The 21140-nt window shown below is 36.6% G+C and overlaps 1 protein-coding gene across 5 annotated transcripts in view; it reads right to left on the bottom strand.

Moving 5' to 3' along the window:
* The window catches only part of LOC121729012 (MOB kinase activator-like 2), a 64118-nt gene that overhangs the window by 32876 nt on the left and 10102 nt on the right, over window positions 1-21140 (bottom strand). The window contains exon 2 of one of the 5 annotated variants that reach the window (XM_042117392.1): window positions 18040-18072. The exons of 3 other annotated variants lie outside the window; for them this stretch is intronic. The gene's annotated coding sequence lies outside the window, so the exon portion shown is untranslated. Of the gene's footprint in view, window positions 1-15430; window positions 15443-18039; window positions 18073-21140 lie in introns of those variants that run through there. One more of the 5 variants, XM_042117393.1, reaches the window with a different exon arrangement.

Raw genomic sequence — 21140 nt, 5'->3', positions numbered from 1 at the left:
GACCAATTTAATACATGTCGGTCACAATTGATTAGCATTGGACTGATTCGCACCAGATTCATTCAGATAGGATGGACCGCGGCCCGCGACAGGACAGAGGACTGCGCTCTGCGTTTATAAAGTACAATCGATAAAATATGCTTTGAAAGAATCTAATTTTAAGAAATAATTGTCGGCAAAGTTAATTCAAAAAATATGTTTGTAGTATGGATAAAAATATCAATCTTAACATAATCTTTGATACATAAGTATGACATAATATTATGCGAGAGACTAATAATAATTAAATGAGGTAATTCTGCCTTCTGGTATATTATTAATTATACCAACCCTTGCGGGAAATAGCCAAAGGCCTTGGGACCTTAGGACAGAGGCGCGGTTTATCATGATAGGTATATACGAGCGGAAGTAACAAGGACGAGGCCCAAAAATTTAAATCGAAATAAAAACACATCGCCTGAATTACACTAATAAACATTTTATAACAATGTATTGAATGTACTGATTTAACTACGGTCTAATCATAATGGTGCTGGTAAATCAAAACACTTCTAAGCCTGCACCAACTAACTTTAACTATAACTGTAACTTTATCTTTAACTACAACGCAAAATGTCAAATATTTGGTTAAAGTTAAAAATGGACGCCATCAAGACGCCATATTTAACCATAAGTCATAACCATAGAGCTCGACAAGGTTTTAAATGCACGTGGCGAAAAAAGGAACTAACGCTGTCATCATACAAAAACGCCATTTTTGACAGTTCTCCTTTACCAGCAGCGCCCCGCCCACGTTCATTTATAACCTTGTTGGACCAGCTGTCATCTGTCAATTCCTCCGGTCAAAGTTAAGGTTAAAGTTAAATTTAGCCTTAACTATAGCCACAACTTTAACTTTAACCACACCTCTGGTACAACCCAACCTAAAAGTGTAAGATCACACTTTTAGAATGTTTTGGTTTCTTTTTTTGTTTTCTATGTTGTAATCAAAATGTAACCTTAAACTCTATACAGGTTTTAACAGAGGTCAGTACTAGGAAGAAGTCTAAAGGTGTTTTCTCATATGGATAAGTATTTGATTCGAGGGGCTAGGCGTCCTCAGTAGCCGCTAGAGAACTAGACGAAAGCAATCATTCGTCGACGACGCCAACCTAAACATACTGATCGGTATCGCAAATCATAATATAATATTTATTGTCGAGCGCGGAGTGCGGACAAGCTGTCCAAACAATTTAGATATTTATGGCTTATTTACAATTTTAAAGTATCGACGATTGCCACTGATCTGTTGAATATGAATTTGGCCCCTAGCGTTTATTGAAACACGTAAAGTTCCGCGTTCACTTAGGTCAAGGAAATAGTCAAATTGAGAACGTATGGTGCTCTTTTAATAGACACAAAATTATCAGAGAAGAAGACAGAACATACATATGTTTCCAAAAAGCAAATACCTATACAAATTAATGTTTTCTATATTAAGTTTAAGCATCGGGCCAGAAATTGTAGAGTACAATAATTATACTATTAGTTCTTGAAAATGTAAAAAACCTAATAGATGACATGGAACTCATCTTTTAGTTTTGCAATAAATACTAGTTATTTTGTAGTTTCTTCTACTGCAAAATATATTATCACTATTGTCTGAAAATATAATTCTATTAACAAACTAACAACTTAGAACTACTGTACCTAAAAATGGACATGGTTTCTAATATTAGACCTTGTACTGATCTAGCAATCTATTACTTTAGTTTTTAGCAGTAAAAAGAAAAAAAGAGAGCAGAGAAAAGAAAGAAGGAAAAAGAAGAGGCAAGAGAAGCACGGAAAGCACTTTAGGCAAACCAGTGCACATGGTGAGGGCAAAACATTAAAAAAAAAAATCAATATTTTTTTTACGTACTTCCGGCTTTGCAAATACACGCAAACCGAGCGTTTCGTGTAGCTATAGTTCTAAACTATCTATTTTCATCAAAAATTTTATGTACACTATGACCTTTGAGATTGACAGCTCCCGGGCCATTAGTGTGCTCTACCACATGTCATATTGCTATACTGTGGCTCTACATTGGAATTATCACTTTTCAAGATTAATTCCCCTGTCGACATCCTAGGGTCTTTTCCCAATTGGATTTCTAGTCTTCTTCTCGCATAACACTAGGTCCCTTGTTAATTGTTATAGGTACATTTTTGTTATGGCCGATTTACACCCGGGGTGACTAAAGCCGCACGGCGAAAATCGACCGTGTAAATGGCAATTCAACTACGCCGCATGCGGCTAAAGTCGCAAGCCCTAAAGCAGGGCTTCAAATACCGGTATTTTTTCATAACGTTACTGCTTCAAGTTCATAGATAACGGTATGAAAATTTACCCGATACTAGAAATAACGGTAAAAATTGGAATTGATACCGGTAAATGTTATAACCGTAAATAGGATTTATAACGGTAAATATATGTTCTTTAATAACGTTACCTATTGTAAAATAAGTACTTAATTTAATCAGTCAATTCAGTATGCAGTATGCACAAAATTAAACTAGATGTGTCTGGTGACCAGTAGGTATATAAATTATAGGAAAAATTAAGTTTAATGAGAATGACATGGTCAGTACTCAGTAGTTCAGTGCTTAGTATCTTTGTTCAAATATTACTAATTTATGGTTTGTATAGTAAATTATTGTATTGTCAGCACGTGCGCCGTGCGCTGGCTGCCGGGTGGACTCTGTTGTCTTGCAGACGACGGGGCGAGGCGGGCTTTTTGTCCACGAAGGAATAAAGACCGCGTCTGCCCGTCGATGTCTGCAGCTGCCCTCGCCGCGTAGGTACACAAAGCACACAACGAGTGGAGTTAGTCAGTCAGTTCAGGACGTTCATTCCAGTGGAGATAGAGAGAATAGAGCTAGCTGCTGCCTCGCGCCGACCCACCCCTTTTTCCGTTCCCTTCCCTACCCTCCCCTAGTAACCTATTAAAAGGCCGGCAATGCACCTTATTTTAAGAGAATATTTTAAGGAGCGTAGCCCGTTGGATCAAAGGCACTTTGAACACGACGGGGTAGGGCGGACCGGTAGCACAAACGGAATCCTTTTTTTTATGATTTAAGGGGGCAAACGAGCAAACGGGTCACCTGATGGAAAGCAACTTCCGTCGCCCATGGACACTCGCAGCATCAAAAGAGCTACAGGTGCGTTGTTCTTTTAAGAGGGAATAGGCTAATAGGGGAGGGTAGGGAAGAGAAGGGAAGGGAATAGGGGAGGGGATTTGCCTCCGGTAAAGTCACTCACTCGGCGAAACACAGCGCAAAGGCTGTTTCACGCCGGTTTTCTGTTAGAACGTGGTATTTCTCCGGTCGAGCCGGCCCATTCGTGCCGAAGCATGGCTCTCCCACGAATATAAAAACTGGTGCTCGGAAGTCGGAAGTTAGGCTGTGAGTGAGATTTGTTGCACGACGCATACCGCATACCTGATACCAGAAAATATCGTTATATTTACCGGTATTTTTATAACGATATTTTTTAGTTATGTTACTAGATATCGATAAAAAAAATACCGTTATCTGGCTACCATTATGAAAGTACCGGTACGTAACGATATTTTTTCGGGTATTCGATAACGTTATGAAGCCCTGCCCTAAAGTCGTGCGGCCAATGGCCGCATGCGGCTGGTGACTAAAATCGACCGTGCAAACGCTCAGTCGCGAGCGATCGCTTGCTGCGAATACTACTGTTGACAGGTGACTTGCCGGGTGACTAAAATCGACCCGTTAGTCTCCCGTGTAAATGGGGTGGCGATTAGACTTGGACAGGCGATTCGACTGGTGACTTGCCGGGTGACTAAAATCAACCCGTTAGTCACCCGTGTAAATCGGCCATTATGTTTCAGATTTGGATATATTAGATCTCATCCAACGTTTGCATTGGGGCCTTTATCAAACTTAGTATGATGCCCATGACAGACAGACAACGAGGTCTTAGTAATAGGGTCCCCTTTTTACCCTTTGGGTACGGAACCCTAAAAACGGGGACCCATCTGGCAAGAACAATAGGCATGATGACTATTTTTTTTTCTTATTGGTAATTGAAAGGCCCTTGAAAAATAGAAACATCGCTTAAAGAATTACTCTGGTAGCTTAAGAATTCACCAAGATAATATTATGACAATTCAAACATCTCATAAAATAGACCTGCCCGAAACGCTCCATACAAAGTGCTACGAAAGTATGACGTCACTTTTTCGTAGTTTGTACGCATCGGGAGAGAACTTTGTTCGATAGGTACTTATATTAAATACTAGCTGTTGTCCGCGACTTCGTCCGCGTGGACTTTATAGTTGTTCCCGTATATCTATTGAGTCGTTAAACGCGCAAATCAGAAAAGTATATTGTGTGGGAACCGCACATTTTTCCGGGATAAAAAACATTCCTTGTCCCAATTCAAATTAGGCGATAATCATAAAAGTTTATTGTGCGGGAACCGTACATTTTCCGGGACAAAATTAGTATTCCTTGTCCTTTCTCGAGACTCAAAGTATCTCCATACCAAATTCTATCAAAATAGATTGAATATTTTACGCGCAAATCATAAAAGTATATTGTGCAGTAAACAGTAATTTTGCGGGACAAAATGTATCCTATGTTCTTTTTCGGGACTCAAAGTATCTTTATACCCAGAAAAATGCGTCCATCCGTTTACGCGTGATGTCGTGACCACGCGAAATATAACGTTCCGCGCAGCTTCGCCCGCGTAAATTAGATATTTCACAGACAAATTAGTCCACAAAAATAGCCTATGATCCTTCACGTGGCCGTATGGCACGTATTTGTGCCAAATAACAGAAAAATTGCTCCAGTAGTTCGTGAGATAAGCCCTTTCAAATAATTTGCCCCGTTTTTTTCCACATTTTCCTCTATTTCTTCGCTCCTATTAGTCTTAGCGTGACAAAATATAGCCTATAGCGTTTCTCGATAAATGGGCTATCTAACACTGAAAGAATTTTTAAAATCGGACCAGTAGTTCCTGAGATTAGCGCGTTCAAATAAGCCCTTTCAAATAGGTTCCCCCCGTTTTTTCCACACTTTCCTCTATTTCTTCGCTACTATTAGTATTAGCGTGATAAAATATAGCATATAGCCTTCCTCGATAAATGGGCTATCTAACACTGAAAGAATTTTTCAAATCGGACCAGTAGTTCCTGGGATTAGCGCGTTCAAACAAACAAACAAACTCTTCCGCTTTATAATATTAGTATAGATTGCGTTTATGAAAGTAGTTTCATAACAAAAGTTGCTTTTAATTGCATAAGTTATCGAATGGTATACAAATATTAAGAAATTTAATTGAAAAAAAATTTGACTTGAATAACCAACTTTGAAGGCGCAAAACAAAAAAAAATACATTTATGCTATCAAGCTGTGGGAACACTTATTTTTTACCGTGATTTTTTTTATTTTATTAACAAAATTCGCTAATCTTTGACCTTGTCATCATCCCTATTGCCATTTACACGGTCGATTTTCGCCGTGTGGCGTAAATCGTGCGACTTTAGTCACCCGTGTAAATCGGCCATAACAAGCCAAAAATGTTAACCGACATGGTTCAATTGTAAGTACACTTTTCTCGTCGCCAGTGATAAATATGAGGATATTTATGGGAGTTCGCTATTTTGCAAGTAAAATATCAGACGGCCATTCGATAACAGATTTATGTCAAGGCAACCGTTGACAAGAACCATAGACATACATACCAATATCAAAGAATTCTATTTAAACCACTGACCTCTATAATACACTAGACAGGCGATCGCTATCCTACTAATATTATAAAGGCGAAAGTTTGTTTGGATGTATGGATGTGTGGATGTGGAACAAACATCCATATGTTTGTTACTCTTTCACGCAAAAACTACTGAACGGATTTTAATGAAACTTTACAATAATATAGCTTATACATCAGAATAACACATAGGCTACAATTTTAACCGACTTTCAAAATGGGGGAGGTGTTCAACGATTACTCCGCCGTTTGTTAACCGATTTTCAAAATTGTTCTTTTGGTATATAGGGTATCATCCCAATTTGGTATTATATTCACAAAAGTGGTGATCTGATGAAGGATCCATAAGCAATCGAGGGAACTCCTCAAAATTTATAGGGAAACATGTGGCGACTTCGGTTTCGTGAGAAGTATTCTAAGCATATGCTACCAACAAGTAAGATTTTGCACCGAGGTATACCTGGTAAACCGTGGTTCGGAAGGTACTGAGAGAACTCCTGATTCTTTATAGATACAAGTTTGGGAGTTTCAGCGTTGTTTTAAGAACGGAAAGCATATGCTACTGTGCAAATTACATTCATCATCATCATCATCATCATCATCATCACTACCATATTATACCATGCATCGTCCCATGGTTATGACTTATGAGCCTATAATGACCCTGTTATTGGTACTTTTCATAGTCCTTTAGATCGAGACTCGAGTTTGTCAAGCGATAATTAAAAAAATGTATACCTACCTAATATTATAAACTTGAAGAGTATGTTTGCTTGAACGCGTTAATCACAGGAACTACAGGTCCGATTTAAAAACTTATTTCAGTGTTAGATAACTCATTTATCGAGTATATATTATCACGCTAAGACTAATACGACCGAAGAAACGCAGGAAAATGTGGGAAAAACGGGGGAAATATTAGAAATTACGAACTACTGGAGCAATTTTTATGGCAATATTAAGCACAGATATAGAATAGACCAAGTGAAGGGAGTAGGGACATAAGCTATTTTTTATGGGAAAATGTACGGTTTCTGTAAAATTCTTAATTTACGCGGGTGAAACCGCGCGGGACATCTAGTTATATATATTGGCGCTGATTGCTATGTGAAAGCAGTAGTGAGTTTACTTGGAACTACTATTTTGCAAATGGCGGTTGTAATTTTCCATAGATAAAGTATTATAGTATAGACGTAGTCTTAGCCCGTCATCGCGTGGCCATTTTGTGCTTATTTTCATACAAGTAGTGTGCGTTTGTTTTCTTGAATATTTCTATTTGTCGATTATTTCAAAGCACATTATGATACAGGAAAGAAAGTCTATTAATGATATCGATTAACTATAGTTCAAGTGATGAGAATCCGTAAACACACGTACAAAGCTATGCAATTTTAATAGCCAAATTATTAATTGATGTGACATTTTTAGCACTAATGCCTTATATAGCACTAGTAAGGGATTAATAAACTTATAAATTATCTTTTTAGCTTACAAAAATACCGATTGAAAAGCCCAAAAAACGTTGTTCAAAACTTACGTACTTATTTATTGTTAAATCCACGTGTTTGAGGCATTCTTTGACCATTCTTATGGCTTATTATTTTGCGGAACCACAAAACTCAACAATATCTAGCATTAAATGTTCACTAAAAACCTTTATTAACACTTTTATTACATGAAATATGCCGACCGACTCCTTTGTTATGTCCTAGTAAGTAGGACATAACATTACACGCTTTTGACGCTTATACACCGATATAAGGCTCTCTCCAGTCTATAGTACCTAAATGTAATTTTCTATGTAATTAGTTCACAGTACGCTCACCGCGGCGCTTCAAATCGGCACAAAAATAGCTGTCATTTTGTACGGCATAGCCTGTCCAGTGTATTATAGAGGTCAGTGGTTTAAACTTTAAATAGAAGTCTTTGACTAATTTACTACCACGCCACGCTCGTAACACATATTTTGCTGTTGTTTTTTTTTTTTGTAATTAGCATGTATATTTATTTTTAATGTTATACACCTGTAATTTGTTAGGCTACAATGTGGACTATTTGATAGGTAATTTGTTCTTGCTTTTTCTTTGCATGCGCAGTGAGGCATATTGTAAAGAGGGCTTTAATTGATTTAACCCAACCTTATAGATATTTTTGATCCATTATCACCAGTGGAGTGAGAGGGGAGGGCGTAGATCGGGAGCACCCGCTGAAGTGGCGCGGTCAAGGACGCGCGTTCGCCTGCATTAAAGCCCCAATGTGACTCACTAATAGTCAGCCTTGGTTTTCGGCAATGGCGACGGGGCGCGACGGCAAAAATTTTCTAATATTAAACATCGTAAGGAAACTGTCACATGGTTAGTTTAAAAGTTATTGACTATTCGGCATATTGTGTTTGAAGATGCAAGGAAGAAATTGTAAAGGGACTTCCATCTTTTTGATGGTCATAACTCACAACTGACAATATTAAAAGTACAACGTTATACCTGGGCAGCAAATGGCGCACTAGTTTGGGCAAATAAGACTAGTATTATGGCTCCTCTTCAAGATGGGCCATCGTAGTTGACCATCGCGATGGCCCAGCGTGGGGAGGACGTAGGTATGAACCATATTTTTGGTGTGAATTCGGTTATAAAGGTCGTCTCGTTTTGTACGTCTCGTTTTGTATGATGTTTAAGTTTTTTCTGAAGGACATGTTCAGTTAATCAATTGTTTTTTTGATCAGCATTAGTTTTTCTGGTATGCATTCAATTAATTAGCGGAGTTAAAGTAGTGTGCTGAAAAATTATTCTGATGTGCATTTAATAATATCCCATAATCTTTAGTTCCCTTTGTCTCTCTAGATAACCGTCTTATTAATCAACTTCCATTGCGTAAAGGGGTTGAGCAAGAGCTCCTGTAGTAGTTTTTTTTTATTTGTAAAAAATTTGAAAGATTCTTTTCATATTCGACCGATAAAGTTAAGATAATTTAGCTGTCTACAGCTCAGCCTTCGGGAACAATGTTAGTAATGTGTGAAAACCTCCTATCGCCTACAGAACAAGTTTTCATTTACAGATTCTTATTGCTATAAGGTTCAAAAAGGGAAAGTAATCAGTGACTGTCCGTAGATATTATTTGCTTGTCCTTACTAATCGGCAAAGCGCTCAAGTACGAGTGAAGCAACGCGAGTGAAGTCACCAATTAGCACCTTTACGAAAAATATGTCTACGACCGCGACAAACATCATGTCGTCGGCCAAGAAAATAATTTATGTTTTATGGTTCTTATAACATAACGTCATAAGATACAGGGTGTAACAATACTAAGTGAAAATACTTAAGACTTTAGAGTTTAGGGTGTGTACATGTGTTCCTTATAATATTATTATGTACCTATGTACAATGTACATTATAGAGTTTACTGTAAGTAAATTAGCAGCGCAGAAATGGTTACTTTTGACTTGTATGTTTCTAAGAGAAATGCCTCAACGTCATGAATTTGTCCATATATTAAATTAAGAAATTTAAAAAAAACCCCCGCCAAACAACTTTAAAAAGTAATGAAATAATATTTACTGCCTTTAAGTTCAAATAATTCCTAACTTGTGTAAAGTAATATTTTAGTCCATAATTGTTGTCACGGTGTGTCGGGGGACCGCCAAGTAAAATAAAATAAAAATAAATAAATATCTATGGACGACTTACACCACGTCAGTCTGGCCACGTGCTAAGTACATGAAGGACTTGTGTTACGGGTACCAGACAACGGAAATATATTTAATACTTTTATACTATACACATATTTAAGATTTTTATTATATCATACATATATTTAATACACACCCATGACCCAGGAACTAACTTTTGTTCCGTCGCACACACGGCAAAATCGATGAATTAGGCGGTCAAAAATAATAATCATAATATTTATCTACAAAATGGTTTTCGTGTAGTCGTTACGAGTGTAAAATGCCTTGGGTGTACCTGGGACGTAATATTAAACCTAAGGTTTTATATTATGTCCCAGAAATAAAAACTTAACCCTAGAAATAAAAAAAATATTATGATGTTTATAATGTATATTTTACACATTAAACCAGATTAATCATCATCGTCATCACTCTCCAACTTATCATCTTGATCATCTGACGCACGTAATGAAGGAATAATATCTGTGTCCAGCATATTGGTGATATCATTCGAAAATGGTGTTCTTTTATTTTTATGGGGTTTGCGTTTTGCTGCTATTATTGGATCTGAAGCAATCAACATCCAGTGCACGATGTCTGTATTGGTGTCCACTCTGGAGGTTTTTCTCGCGTGAAAGAGTCGCAAACTTTTGTATTCTTTTTGGCTGACTTCCAGCACATCTTCGGAAAAGAGTCCGACTGGTAAAGGTAGCGAATTTATTATATCTGCTCCGTGAATAAGGAGCTTATGCACAGATGCGCTCATTTTATACCAACCGTACTTTTCAATACACGCTTTCGCAGTGTCCATGCAGTATGCTCTAAATTTTTTTATGTGTACGCTGAACCCGCATGATAGTACACTAAGTATGTTGGAAAATCTTTGAATAATATTCGGATCTAAGCCGGTACACGATGCAGATTTTGTAGGATCAGCAAAGAATTTCCTGGCTGTATTACCATCATTCGAATTGCCACCTCCCTGCTTTGGTTGATCTACAACCAAGCCCATTTCGTGATAAAACTTGGTGGTGATTATACTTTTCCTGTCTTTCACCTTGTCTTTTGCTTCTTTACCTCTAGCTTGCCACTGGCGTATTTCTAATCGGTAAGCAATATACAAGAGGTATTCATAACATCTCAAATATGAATGGAGAACGGATATCCCAAACTTGAAAGAAGTCGTAGGATATGGTTTCTTCAAAAGCAAGTCTATATTATTTAGTTCTTTTGGTGTTGCCTTACATACATTGCACGCTTGTGAAGAGGCAGTATCCGTTAAAACATTACAAGTCTTTCCATCCATCATTGTACACACAGGATTATGTTTAAATGTGTAGCATTTGTCGCCAAGAGTAAGTTCAGTTGGAGAGAGACGCAATATTTCCTCTGTTATTGCCTTATAATGTAGTTTCACCGCTTCTTTAGTTTCTTTTTCTATCTGTAGACGAATAATGCGGCTGTAACGCGAAGAAGATGGAAATGCGTTTTGCCATAACACACGTTTGCCTTTGGCATTAACCTCGAACATTTGTAAAGGAACTATCGTGCAAAGAATTATGTTTGTATCTGCATACATAGAGTTGTTCGCAAAACATTGCTTGTATATGGAATGTCCGCCGCTTCCATCAAGACCCCATTTATATATTACTTCGATAGGTATGTTACTTGCGTGGTCATGATGTAGGAGAAGTACATGTTGTTGCACATAAGCTATCCTTTCAATTGTATGGTTAAGGATATCTTGGACAGGAATGTGTACTTCAGTCTCAGTAATTCTGATATTACTGGGGTAGCACTGCTTTTTAACTTTGGCTATAACGTTGTAAGGTGGGTAAATATTTGCACCGCGGGATTTAGCACTCCTTTGTATATGAATATAGTCCTCTTTTCCCAAATCAGTGTCAATAATGAGAGCCATTGCCTCTTCGGGTGAGTATGCTGTCAAAGAGGAACATGATGGAGTGTCGTGTATAACTTTCATGCGCTTAAATCTGCGAGGACTTGTAGTAAGTGCTAAATTTATTACTTGGGCGGCTGTTCTTTTGCCACTCTTAGTAAGACTCGTCTGAGCTGCTGAGCACAAAACCTCCGGGCTACTCTTATTAACTAATTGTTTTGTAATTCTTCTCCTAGTTCGTTGAGAGCTTCCCTCAAAAGATGTCTTAGGCCTCCCTTTATTTTGGCATACTTTTGATGTTATAGTATCGCTTTTAATACTTAAGTCTGGCAATACTAAATCATTTGACAACCAAGCTGAATTGCTTTTTTCAAATCTTTCTGTAGACCATTTTGATTTCTTCCACTTTTGCAACAGCTTACACACAAACACTTTTAAGAAATTTTTAAGTTTATTTATATTGTTCTTTGATTTTTCATATTCACTAAACTTATCTAATATATAACTAGTTAATCGTTCTATGCACATAGACGATGATTGTTTATAAAAGTTTTCTTTTTGTAGCACTAATAATAACTCCATTTTATGAATAGTCACTTTCGTTGAAACTGACTCACTGCAACTACCTGCGAAAAAAGGGGTCTAACATCACAATGGGTTCATTTGGCTTCGTAAATTTTACAGTATTATTAGCTTACAGACGTGCGAGTATAAATATAAGGTTTTTAAATCGGAACTAATCAGAACTTTTTTTGAAAATCCAAAAGAACAAAAATGATTAAATGAAAAAAATAAGTCTAGGAAAACATCAAAGTATTTATAACTAAGATTAAAAATAGTAAAATCTGTACAATATTATATTAGAACTTACCTGTCGCTTCAATATCCATAGTCAATTTTGAGATAATTGCCCGAAACTAGCGAAAAAAGACGTAATGACGACACTGAGGTTCGAAAGCAACTAACGGGTTTTTTACTACCTGTATGTTTGGAGCGCTGGGGTGTCTTTGTTATTCGCAGGACAATAGAGATTACCCGTCAGTTCAAAGAAGTAACTATGTAGCTCAAAGTATTTGTGGTAATTTAGGCCCTATCTCTATGATAGAAAATTGACTTTTGTCCCCCTAATTCATCGATTTTGCCGTGTGTGCGTCGGCGGGATTCGAACCCGCGACCCCCGGCTTGAGCTACCGACAGCCCACCCACTGAGCCAGAGGTCGTCGTATCTCGATTCAGTTGGCTGTGAATTGATCCTTAAACTATAATGTTATATGAAACCAAACATCTACATTAGCGGTCCCCCGACACACCTTGACAACAATATTATGGACTAAAATATTACTTTACACAAGTTAGGAATTATTTGAACTTAAAGGCAGTAAATATTATTTCATTACTTTTTAAAGTTGTTTGGCGGGGTTTTTTTTTTAATTTCTCAATTAAAATTGAAATAAATAATTTTATTTCATACTTTTTAAACTTGTGTTGGTTATAGTGCAGAATAATTTCTATCAACAGAATCATAGTCTCATGATTACCATCTATCAATGTCCTTTTCGATGAGGCCGTTAATATGAGCCCAAACATGAAACCTCCACTTTGGGTTCATACGAAGCTCGGTTCCTATAGAATCTATGTGATGCTGCAGCAGCAGCATGAAAATATTTTCTACTAGCTGTTGCCCGCGACTTCGTCCGCGTGGACTTCAGTTTATAGCGCGCGATGTCAACAAAATTGGTGTCAAAAGCTTTTATAAAAAAACCCTGGTACCCCTTAAATCAATACAGCTGTGCAGTGTGCACACAATAAGTATTTCATTTTTTTATATTAAACTTTATACTTTATGCAAAATTTTAAAGCTTATTTAGCCCTCCAATTACACAACTTTACCCATAAACTATTTATCATTGATAGATTTAAGGTTACGTCACTGCAGATAAAGTACTGAGTTATTTAATACCGTAGAATAGATATAACAATCGAAAAAAATCGAAACTTAAAAAGATGATACCACGTCTTATAGAAAGACTTTTGAGCAAGCGTCAGCGCGATGTAGAAGACGCACGGCGCCATCTATTATGAATTGTTGGAACTAACTTAATTTGAACAAATTTACGCATTTTCACCCCCTTACAACCCTTTTTTCCAGTAAAAAAGTAGCCTATGTCCTTTCTCAGGCTTTAGACTATCTGTATACAAAATTTCATTACAATCGGTTCGGAAGTTTTGGCGTTTGGCGTGAAAGCGAGACTGACAGACAGACAGACAGACAGAGATACTTTTGGCGTTTGGCGTGAAAGCGAGACTGACAGACAGACAGACAGACAGAGATACTTTCGCATTTATAATATTAGTATAGATTATGTGCACATTGCATAGCTGTTTTTGGGTATTTTGATTAATTAAGGGCCGCGCTACACCGGAAGCACTTACCAGGGTATTAAAAAGTTTTTAAATTTGACACAAATTTTGTTGACACCGCGCGCTATAAACTAAAGTCCACGCGGACGAAGTCGCGGGCAACAGCTAGTATTATACATAAAATATGTTTAAGATTTTTGAAATTTTATTTTAATACACATCCAAGACCCAGGAACATTGAAAACTTTTTGTTCCGCCTGCGGGACTCGAACCCAGGACCCCCGGGATGAGCGCTGGCCACGCGCAATGCGAATTCATTTTCATCGATATTTTCATGGAAATAAGATATTTTCCCACATCAAAATGTAGCCTATGTCCTTTCTCAGACTCTAGAATAACTGTATACAAAATTTCATTGCAATCGGTTCAGTAGTTTTGGCGTGAAAGCAAGACAGACAGACAGACAGAGATACTTTCGCATTTATAATATTAGTATGGATAGTATGGATTAGAAATGCAGTAGGAGTTCTACATAAGATAAGATAGATTGATTATTATTATACCAAGTGATAATATTATTAAACATAATATTCTAACGTATTAAAAACTATAAACAAAAACATACTAACTAATAAGTATGATTAGTTCTATGTTACAATAAAGTAAAAAATAAAACGCCATCTGTTGAATCGTATTAGAACTAAAATGTTCATTCCATCGATATATTTCTGGATTTTTTATAATATTATACATAAATTAATATGTTTAAGATTTTTGAAATTTTATTTTAATACACATCCAAGACCCAGGAACATTGAAAACTTTTTGTTCCGCCTGCGGGACTCGAACCCAGGACCCCCGGGATGAGCGCTGGCCACGCGCAATGCGAATTCATTTTCATCGAAATTTTCATGGAAATAAGATATTTTCCCACATCAAAATGTAGCCTATGTCCTTTCTCAGACTCTAGAATAACTGTATACAAAATTTCATTGCAATCGGTTCAGTAGTTTTGGCGTGAAAGCGAGACAGACAGACAGACAGACAGACAGAGATACTTTCGCATTTATAATATTAGTATGGATTTATCTACTTCTTACTGGTTGTCGCTATTAAAATGAGCCCAAACACGAAACCTCTGCTCTAAGTTGGCGAGGAGTTGGATATCCTATTTATTACCAGGTTATGCTGCAGCACCAGGTCAACTTTCCATTATTATGTGTATACGTAATACGTATATAATTCACAAATGTCACGAACTAGAATGAAATATAAAACCCATCAAACGACTACAAGTTGCTAACGGCCTTCCATGAACCAGATAAACCCTGATTGTCCAGCACTGAGGAGGCTGATGATGATGAATTATAGCTAAGAACACTCTCGATCATGTCAGCTTTCAAACAAAAAAAACTAGATCAAAATCGGTCCACCCGTTTGGATGCTACGATGCCACGGACAGATACACACACAGACAAACAGACAGACAGACAGACAGACAGACACGTCAAACTTATAACACCCCTCTTTTTTGTCGGGGGTTAAAAAATAAAAAAAGTAACTTTTTCAGCGCTGTAAAAAGTTTCAGCGCTGTATACACTGATGGCATAAAAGAATATCGAAAAATTACTAAAAAATAAAAATAAAATGTAAAAGAATTTTTCGATTGCATCCGGATTCCCGAGAATTATTGTGAAACTTGATTTTATATTTAAATCATATATTTTATCAATACGGGAGACCGGAGAGTACCAATTTATTAATTTTGTGATATGGATTTTTCCGTATTCCGTTTAAACATGATTTATCATGTATCTATCAATATTGATTTTTTTTTCCATTTTATAGGATTCAACGTAAATCAGAATAATAATTATTATCTAAAGAGTGCCGACCAGTTCAGTAGAGTGAATAATACAAATCCAATACTATAGAAGTTCTTAATCAGAATTAAGGTCTGATAATTTGAAATAAAATCATATTATTATAATATTGTATTTGATATTACACAAAGAATAATTGCACGAGCAAAATCAATTATTATGAAACAATGAAAAGTGTCTAAAGGTGTATTTTTTTATGAACAATAAATTGAAAATATTTTAGTAGGGAACAATTATAGAGAACAATTATAAGTTGACCTTCGAAAAAAACTAGACTAAGCCTTACAATATTAGAGACATTGGGAATTCATTTAACTTCTACGTCTGTCTACCCCTATAAGCTCCTGATACGAAGAGACACCAAAACTTTATCGCTAAGACAAACTAATAATAATATATTGTATTCAAAGAAGCAAAATGCAAATGCACTAAAAATTACTACAGACGACAGCGGATTAATTTTATAATATGATAACACACAGACGATAAACCAAATCCCACATAAAAATATAATTTAAATTTGGCGTGACTGGTGAGTGGTGAGACATGTTCAATACTCGAGGACGTGATATTTGGCTATTATATTAGATGAAAAAAAATAATATAAAAAAATAATATCAATTGATCACTGAGTAAATGTAGCTTAAAGTTAAATAATTATTTACCCGACACATGGACCCGCGCGCTTGGGCAGAGTCGCGGTGTTGTGGGCGGCGCGGCGGCGATATTAAAATAAGAATACCGTACATATATTATTATATTTTCTTTCGTGCCGTAAAATATTGTTTTGCGATATAATATTTTGGGAAGTGGGCAAACTCAGCAAAGTAGAAACTGCTCTAGTGTTGTTATACATATTTACAACTAGCTGTTGCCCGCGACTTCGTCCGCGTGGACTTCAGTTTATAGCGCGCGGTGTCAATAAAATTGGTGTCAAAAGCTTTTTAAAACCCTGGTACCCCTTAAATCAAAATACCCAAAACAGCCGTGTAGTGTGCACATAATATGTTTTTTTTTTAATTAAACTTTTTTATACCTTTTAAAGCTTATTTAGCGTTACACAACTTAGCTGCATAATGCATTACACAACTTTAGCTTTGCCCAATAGCCAATACCCATAGGCCATAAACTATTTAGTATTTATTATTAGTAGACTGTTGTTTCTGATTTCTATGTTGGTGCGTGAGTTATTTTAACATGTATAACAATCGAAAGAATCGAAATCTTAACATGGTACCACCTCTTATAGAAATACATTTGAGCAAGCGATAGCGCGATCTAGGCGACTCTTGGCGCCATCTGTTCCAGTTTTTGGAACTAACTTAATTTGAACAAATTTGCGCATAAACACCCCCTTACAACCCCTTTTTCCAGTAAGAAGTAGCCTATGTCCTTTCTCAGGCTTTAGACTATCTGTGTACAAAATTTCATTACAATCGGTTCAGTAGTATTGGCGCTGTTGTTTTTGAATTTGATATCTAATCTAAGTTGGTAGGTGAGTTTGTTAATAACGTGTATAACAACCGAAAGAATCGAAATCTTAACTCAACGTGGTACCACCTCTTATAGAAATACGCATGAGCAAGCAATAGCGCGATCTAGGAGACTCTTGGTGCCATCTATTTCGAGTTTTTGGAACTAACTTAATTTGACCAAATTTACGCATTTTCACCCTCTTACAACCCCCTTTTCCAGTTAAAAAGTAGCCTATGTCCTTTCTCAGGCTTTAGACTATCTGTGTACAAAATTTCATTACAATTGGTTCAGTAGTTTTGGCGTGAAAGCGAGACAGACAGACAGACAGAGATACTTTCGCATTTATAATATTAGTATAGAACGTGTATAATAATCGAAAGAATCGAAAAATCTAGCTTAACATGGTATCACCTCTTATAGAAATACGCATGAGCAAGCAATACCGCGATCTAGGGGACTCTTGGCGCCATCTATTTTGAGTTTTTGGAACTAACTTAATTTGACCAAATTTACGCATTTTCACCCCCTTACAACCCCCTTTTCCAGTTAAAAAGTAGCCTATGTCCTTTCTCAGGCTTTAGACTATCTGTGTACAAAATTTCATTACAATCGGTTCAGTAGTTTTGGCGTGAAAGCGAGACAGACAGACAGAGATACTTTCGCATTTATAATATTAGTATAGATTTACATGTTAGGAAACCAGGCAAGCGAGCAAAACCTTTTGTTCTTCCGCTTGCTAAGCTCCTGTCAAGAAAGTGCGACTGATACGACCGAGCTGGTTGTGGCAGCTACGAGTAGCTAAATACTGTGAGATTAGTAATTATTTACAAGCCTTAGACCGTGAAACAATTACTCCTACGATGCGTGAATCAAAGCACTGTTATACCGCAGCCAGTACTGTATAGTGTATACTGTATATCTAGATTCTAGCCCATGGTGTTGTGGCGAGCATGGCGACGGTGTTGGTAGCGATAAGATCACTTACGGGAGCCGGAGCACGAGCGAGCATGCGACTCACCTGGAACAACAAACACGATAATTTATAACACGTCATTCGGAAAAATTGCCAATGTCTTTAAGAATTATACATTGTAAGTTGGTAATGGAACTTTGTTAAGGCCCAGTAGTCCCTAAAATAAGCAGGTCGATGTCTGTCAGTACGAATATCGACGTTAAGAACATTAAAAAAACATTCATATCAGCGCGCCTTGTACAGTGGCTGTTACGCGCTCGTCCCGTGCCTTGATAATAGAAAATATTAGTAAAAACCTTTTGTTTTTAGCATTACACAAATCAAATATATCAAATCGTTTACGTTAGGTTACGACACATATACTATTTTTTGTTTTTTTCTAGAAAGTGTGTAATTTAGCCATAAAATGATTTAATTATGAAAAGCAGCGTTATAACAGTCATCTTTGAAATTTTTTTCTATCGAGCAGAATTTTTCAAATTGTGTACTGATATACCTTTGCGTACTTATAGGAAATTTTCTTAATTTTAAAACGGTACTTATTTTATACTTAAATAATGACATTTCCTTTACTAAAAACGTGTTTTAAAAAACCCATTTTACGTAGTTACAACAACCACAGCGCCTTAAGGTGACGCCGCGTTAAAGTAAAAAATCGTTTTGGATATGTTTTAGATCGCTTGTTTTCCCCCCGGACCCCTGAAAAACAGGGGTTTGTAACCCTCGATTTTTTTCTATTGTCGCATTATTTTTGTACGGCGTTGCGGAATAATTGATTCGAAGCTGTATCCAAACTGTATGAAACGTATGCCGTATAGACTGAAATGACCAAATTTACCATGGAAATTGGCTGAAAATAAAATAAAAATACCGACTTGTTGGCGCATCATTTTTGTACGGCACTGTGGGCTTTCTTATTATTTTTCATGTATCTATCGATGGTAAAAATGCCGTACAGGATCATATGACCAAAATGTACTCACCCTACATGCACTTTTGAATTCTCACCAGCACTAAGTTGGACAGCTTACAAGTGACGGCATAGTGCTAAATCTTATTATTTTATGCTCTAATATCGTCCTATATACGTCCCCAGGTGGTTCATATGACCCATCCATTTTCGACGTGGGCGTGTAGTCTATTAGCTTTAGTCATTGTTGAGAAAAATCGATATCGCTGCAGCCAAATTATCAAGGCGTCACCTTAACGACTTGGGCTGTTTTTTTCTGAAAAGCTAAATTTGTGCTGACGAACAGCGCACCGCTTTAGGGTAAGTGATTACCACCTATATTGTAGAAATGTACACAAAGTTTGTGCACAAACAATTCCAAAGGCGTCAAAATTGCAGTTTCCTTACGTGTCCGATACATGGGTAAAGCATCATTGTAATAAGTTGGGGAAAAAGTCTTTTCGCATTATAGTAAGAGAGTAAGAGATTTTATGACAACTTCATACAAACTTGTCATAAAATCTTGGGCTATACCAATTGTATCTGGCTGATTTAGGTATCATTAAGTTTTAATTTTACAGAAGACAATTCCAAATTCAAATTAGGTAAACGTGAGATTTCATATTTTGTTTTTCTTATTGTTCGATACATATTTTAAAATTTTATTACAAAAAAGGTAAAAACGTAACACAAGCCGCGAAAAAATGTGTGATGTTTATGGACCTAATCCTACTTAATATTATAATTCCTACTTATCTTACTTCCTACTAATATTGTAAAGTTTGTTTGGATGTTTGGATGTATGGATGTTTGTTACTCTTTCACGCAAAAACTACTGAACGGATTTTAATGAAACTTTACAATAATATAGCTTATACATCAAAATAACACAAAGGCTGCATTTTTAACCGATTTTCGAAATGGAGGAGGTGTTATGTTCGTTTTTTTATCTTCAACGATTACTCCGCCGTTTATTAACCGATTCAGTGCGGATGACACGGGAGCCGTGTCATACATGTTTTTAACGTGTGGCGTATGACACGTGAGCCGTGTCATTTAGAAAGCGATTGTATCTCCCTCAAATTACACTTTAGAAGGTTCTACTCCGAACAAAACCGTCTTAAATTTCCACGCAATAAAACAAGCCTATAGGCTTCGTTTCTGAATATTCTGTGAATTGAAAAAAGTAGGGGCTGTCTTCTTTTTTAGCCCGGCCGTACGCCCGCCGAACCTCCTCCGCAACGGAATCTGTTCATACATTTTGTTGTGGACCCCGCATGCTATCAGAATTCGGACGTGTCAAAATGTATTTTTCTGATCAGAAATTTGGATAATATGCGGCCGGGCTTTTTAGTAGTAAACCTTTAAGAAAATAAAGAAGTAATATTGGGACTTGGGAGCCCATATTATTCTATATTATTTTAGACTTTCAAGTTCTCGCAATTTTTTTTAAAAAATAAAGTAGAAAAATACTTGCGTTGACATCAAATTGTTACAAATCCATTATTTTAAAAATCGGTTGACAAACAGCGGAGTAATAACGTATAACCTCCTCCATTTTGGAAGTTGGTTAAAAAAACTTAACAACGAACTTCCTTTTTATCTACGAACGTATAATTTACATCGGAAACCCAGATCTATTTCATATACTCATTTTTCTAACTTTCAAGCCTACAAAAGGTTTGCAACACCTGAATAAAAAAAATCGCTTACCTGCCATTTTCAGGTTAAAACTTAGTAAAACTACTCGAAATCAACTCAAAACAAGGTAGCCTTTCGTTAACAACAATGGTTTGGGTTCAATTAAATAAATTAATTTTTCTTTTGGTATATGGGGTATCATCCCAATTTGGTACTATATTCTCAAAAGTGGTGATCTGATGAAGGATCCATAAGTAATCGATGGAACTCCTCAAAATTTATAGGGAAACATGTGGTGACTTCGGTTTCGTGAGAAGTATTCTAAGCATATGCTACTAACAAGTAAAATTTTGTACCGAGGTATACCTGGTATACCGTGGTTCGGAAGGTGCTGAGAGAACTCCTGATTCTTTATTAATACAAGTTTGGGAGTTTCAGCGTTATTTTAAGAATGGAAAGCATAAAAGCATATGTTACTAAGCAAATTACATTCATCATAATCATCATCATCACTACCATATTA

This window comes from Aricia agestis, chromosome 7 (genome assembly GCF_905147365.1).
Source record: "Aricia agestis chromosome 7, ilAriAges1.1, whole genome shotgun sequence".
NCBI lineage: Eukaryota > Metazoa > Arthropoda > Insecta > Lepidoptera > Lycaenidae > Aricia > Aricia agestis.
Note: the sequence above shows the minus strand (reverse complement) of the source record. Positions and strands in the feature narration are given on the sequence as shown.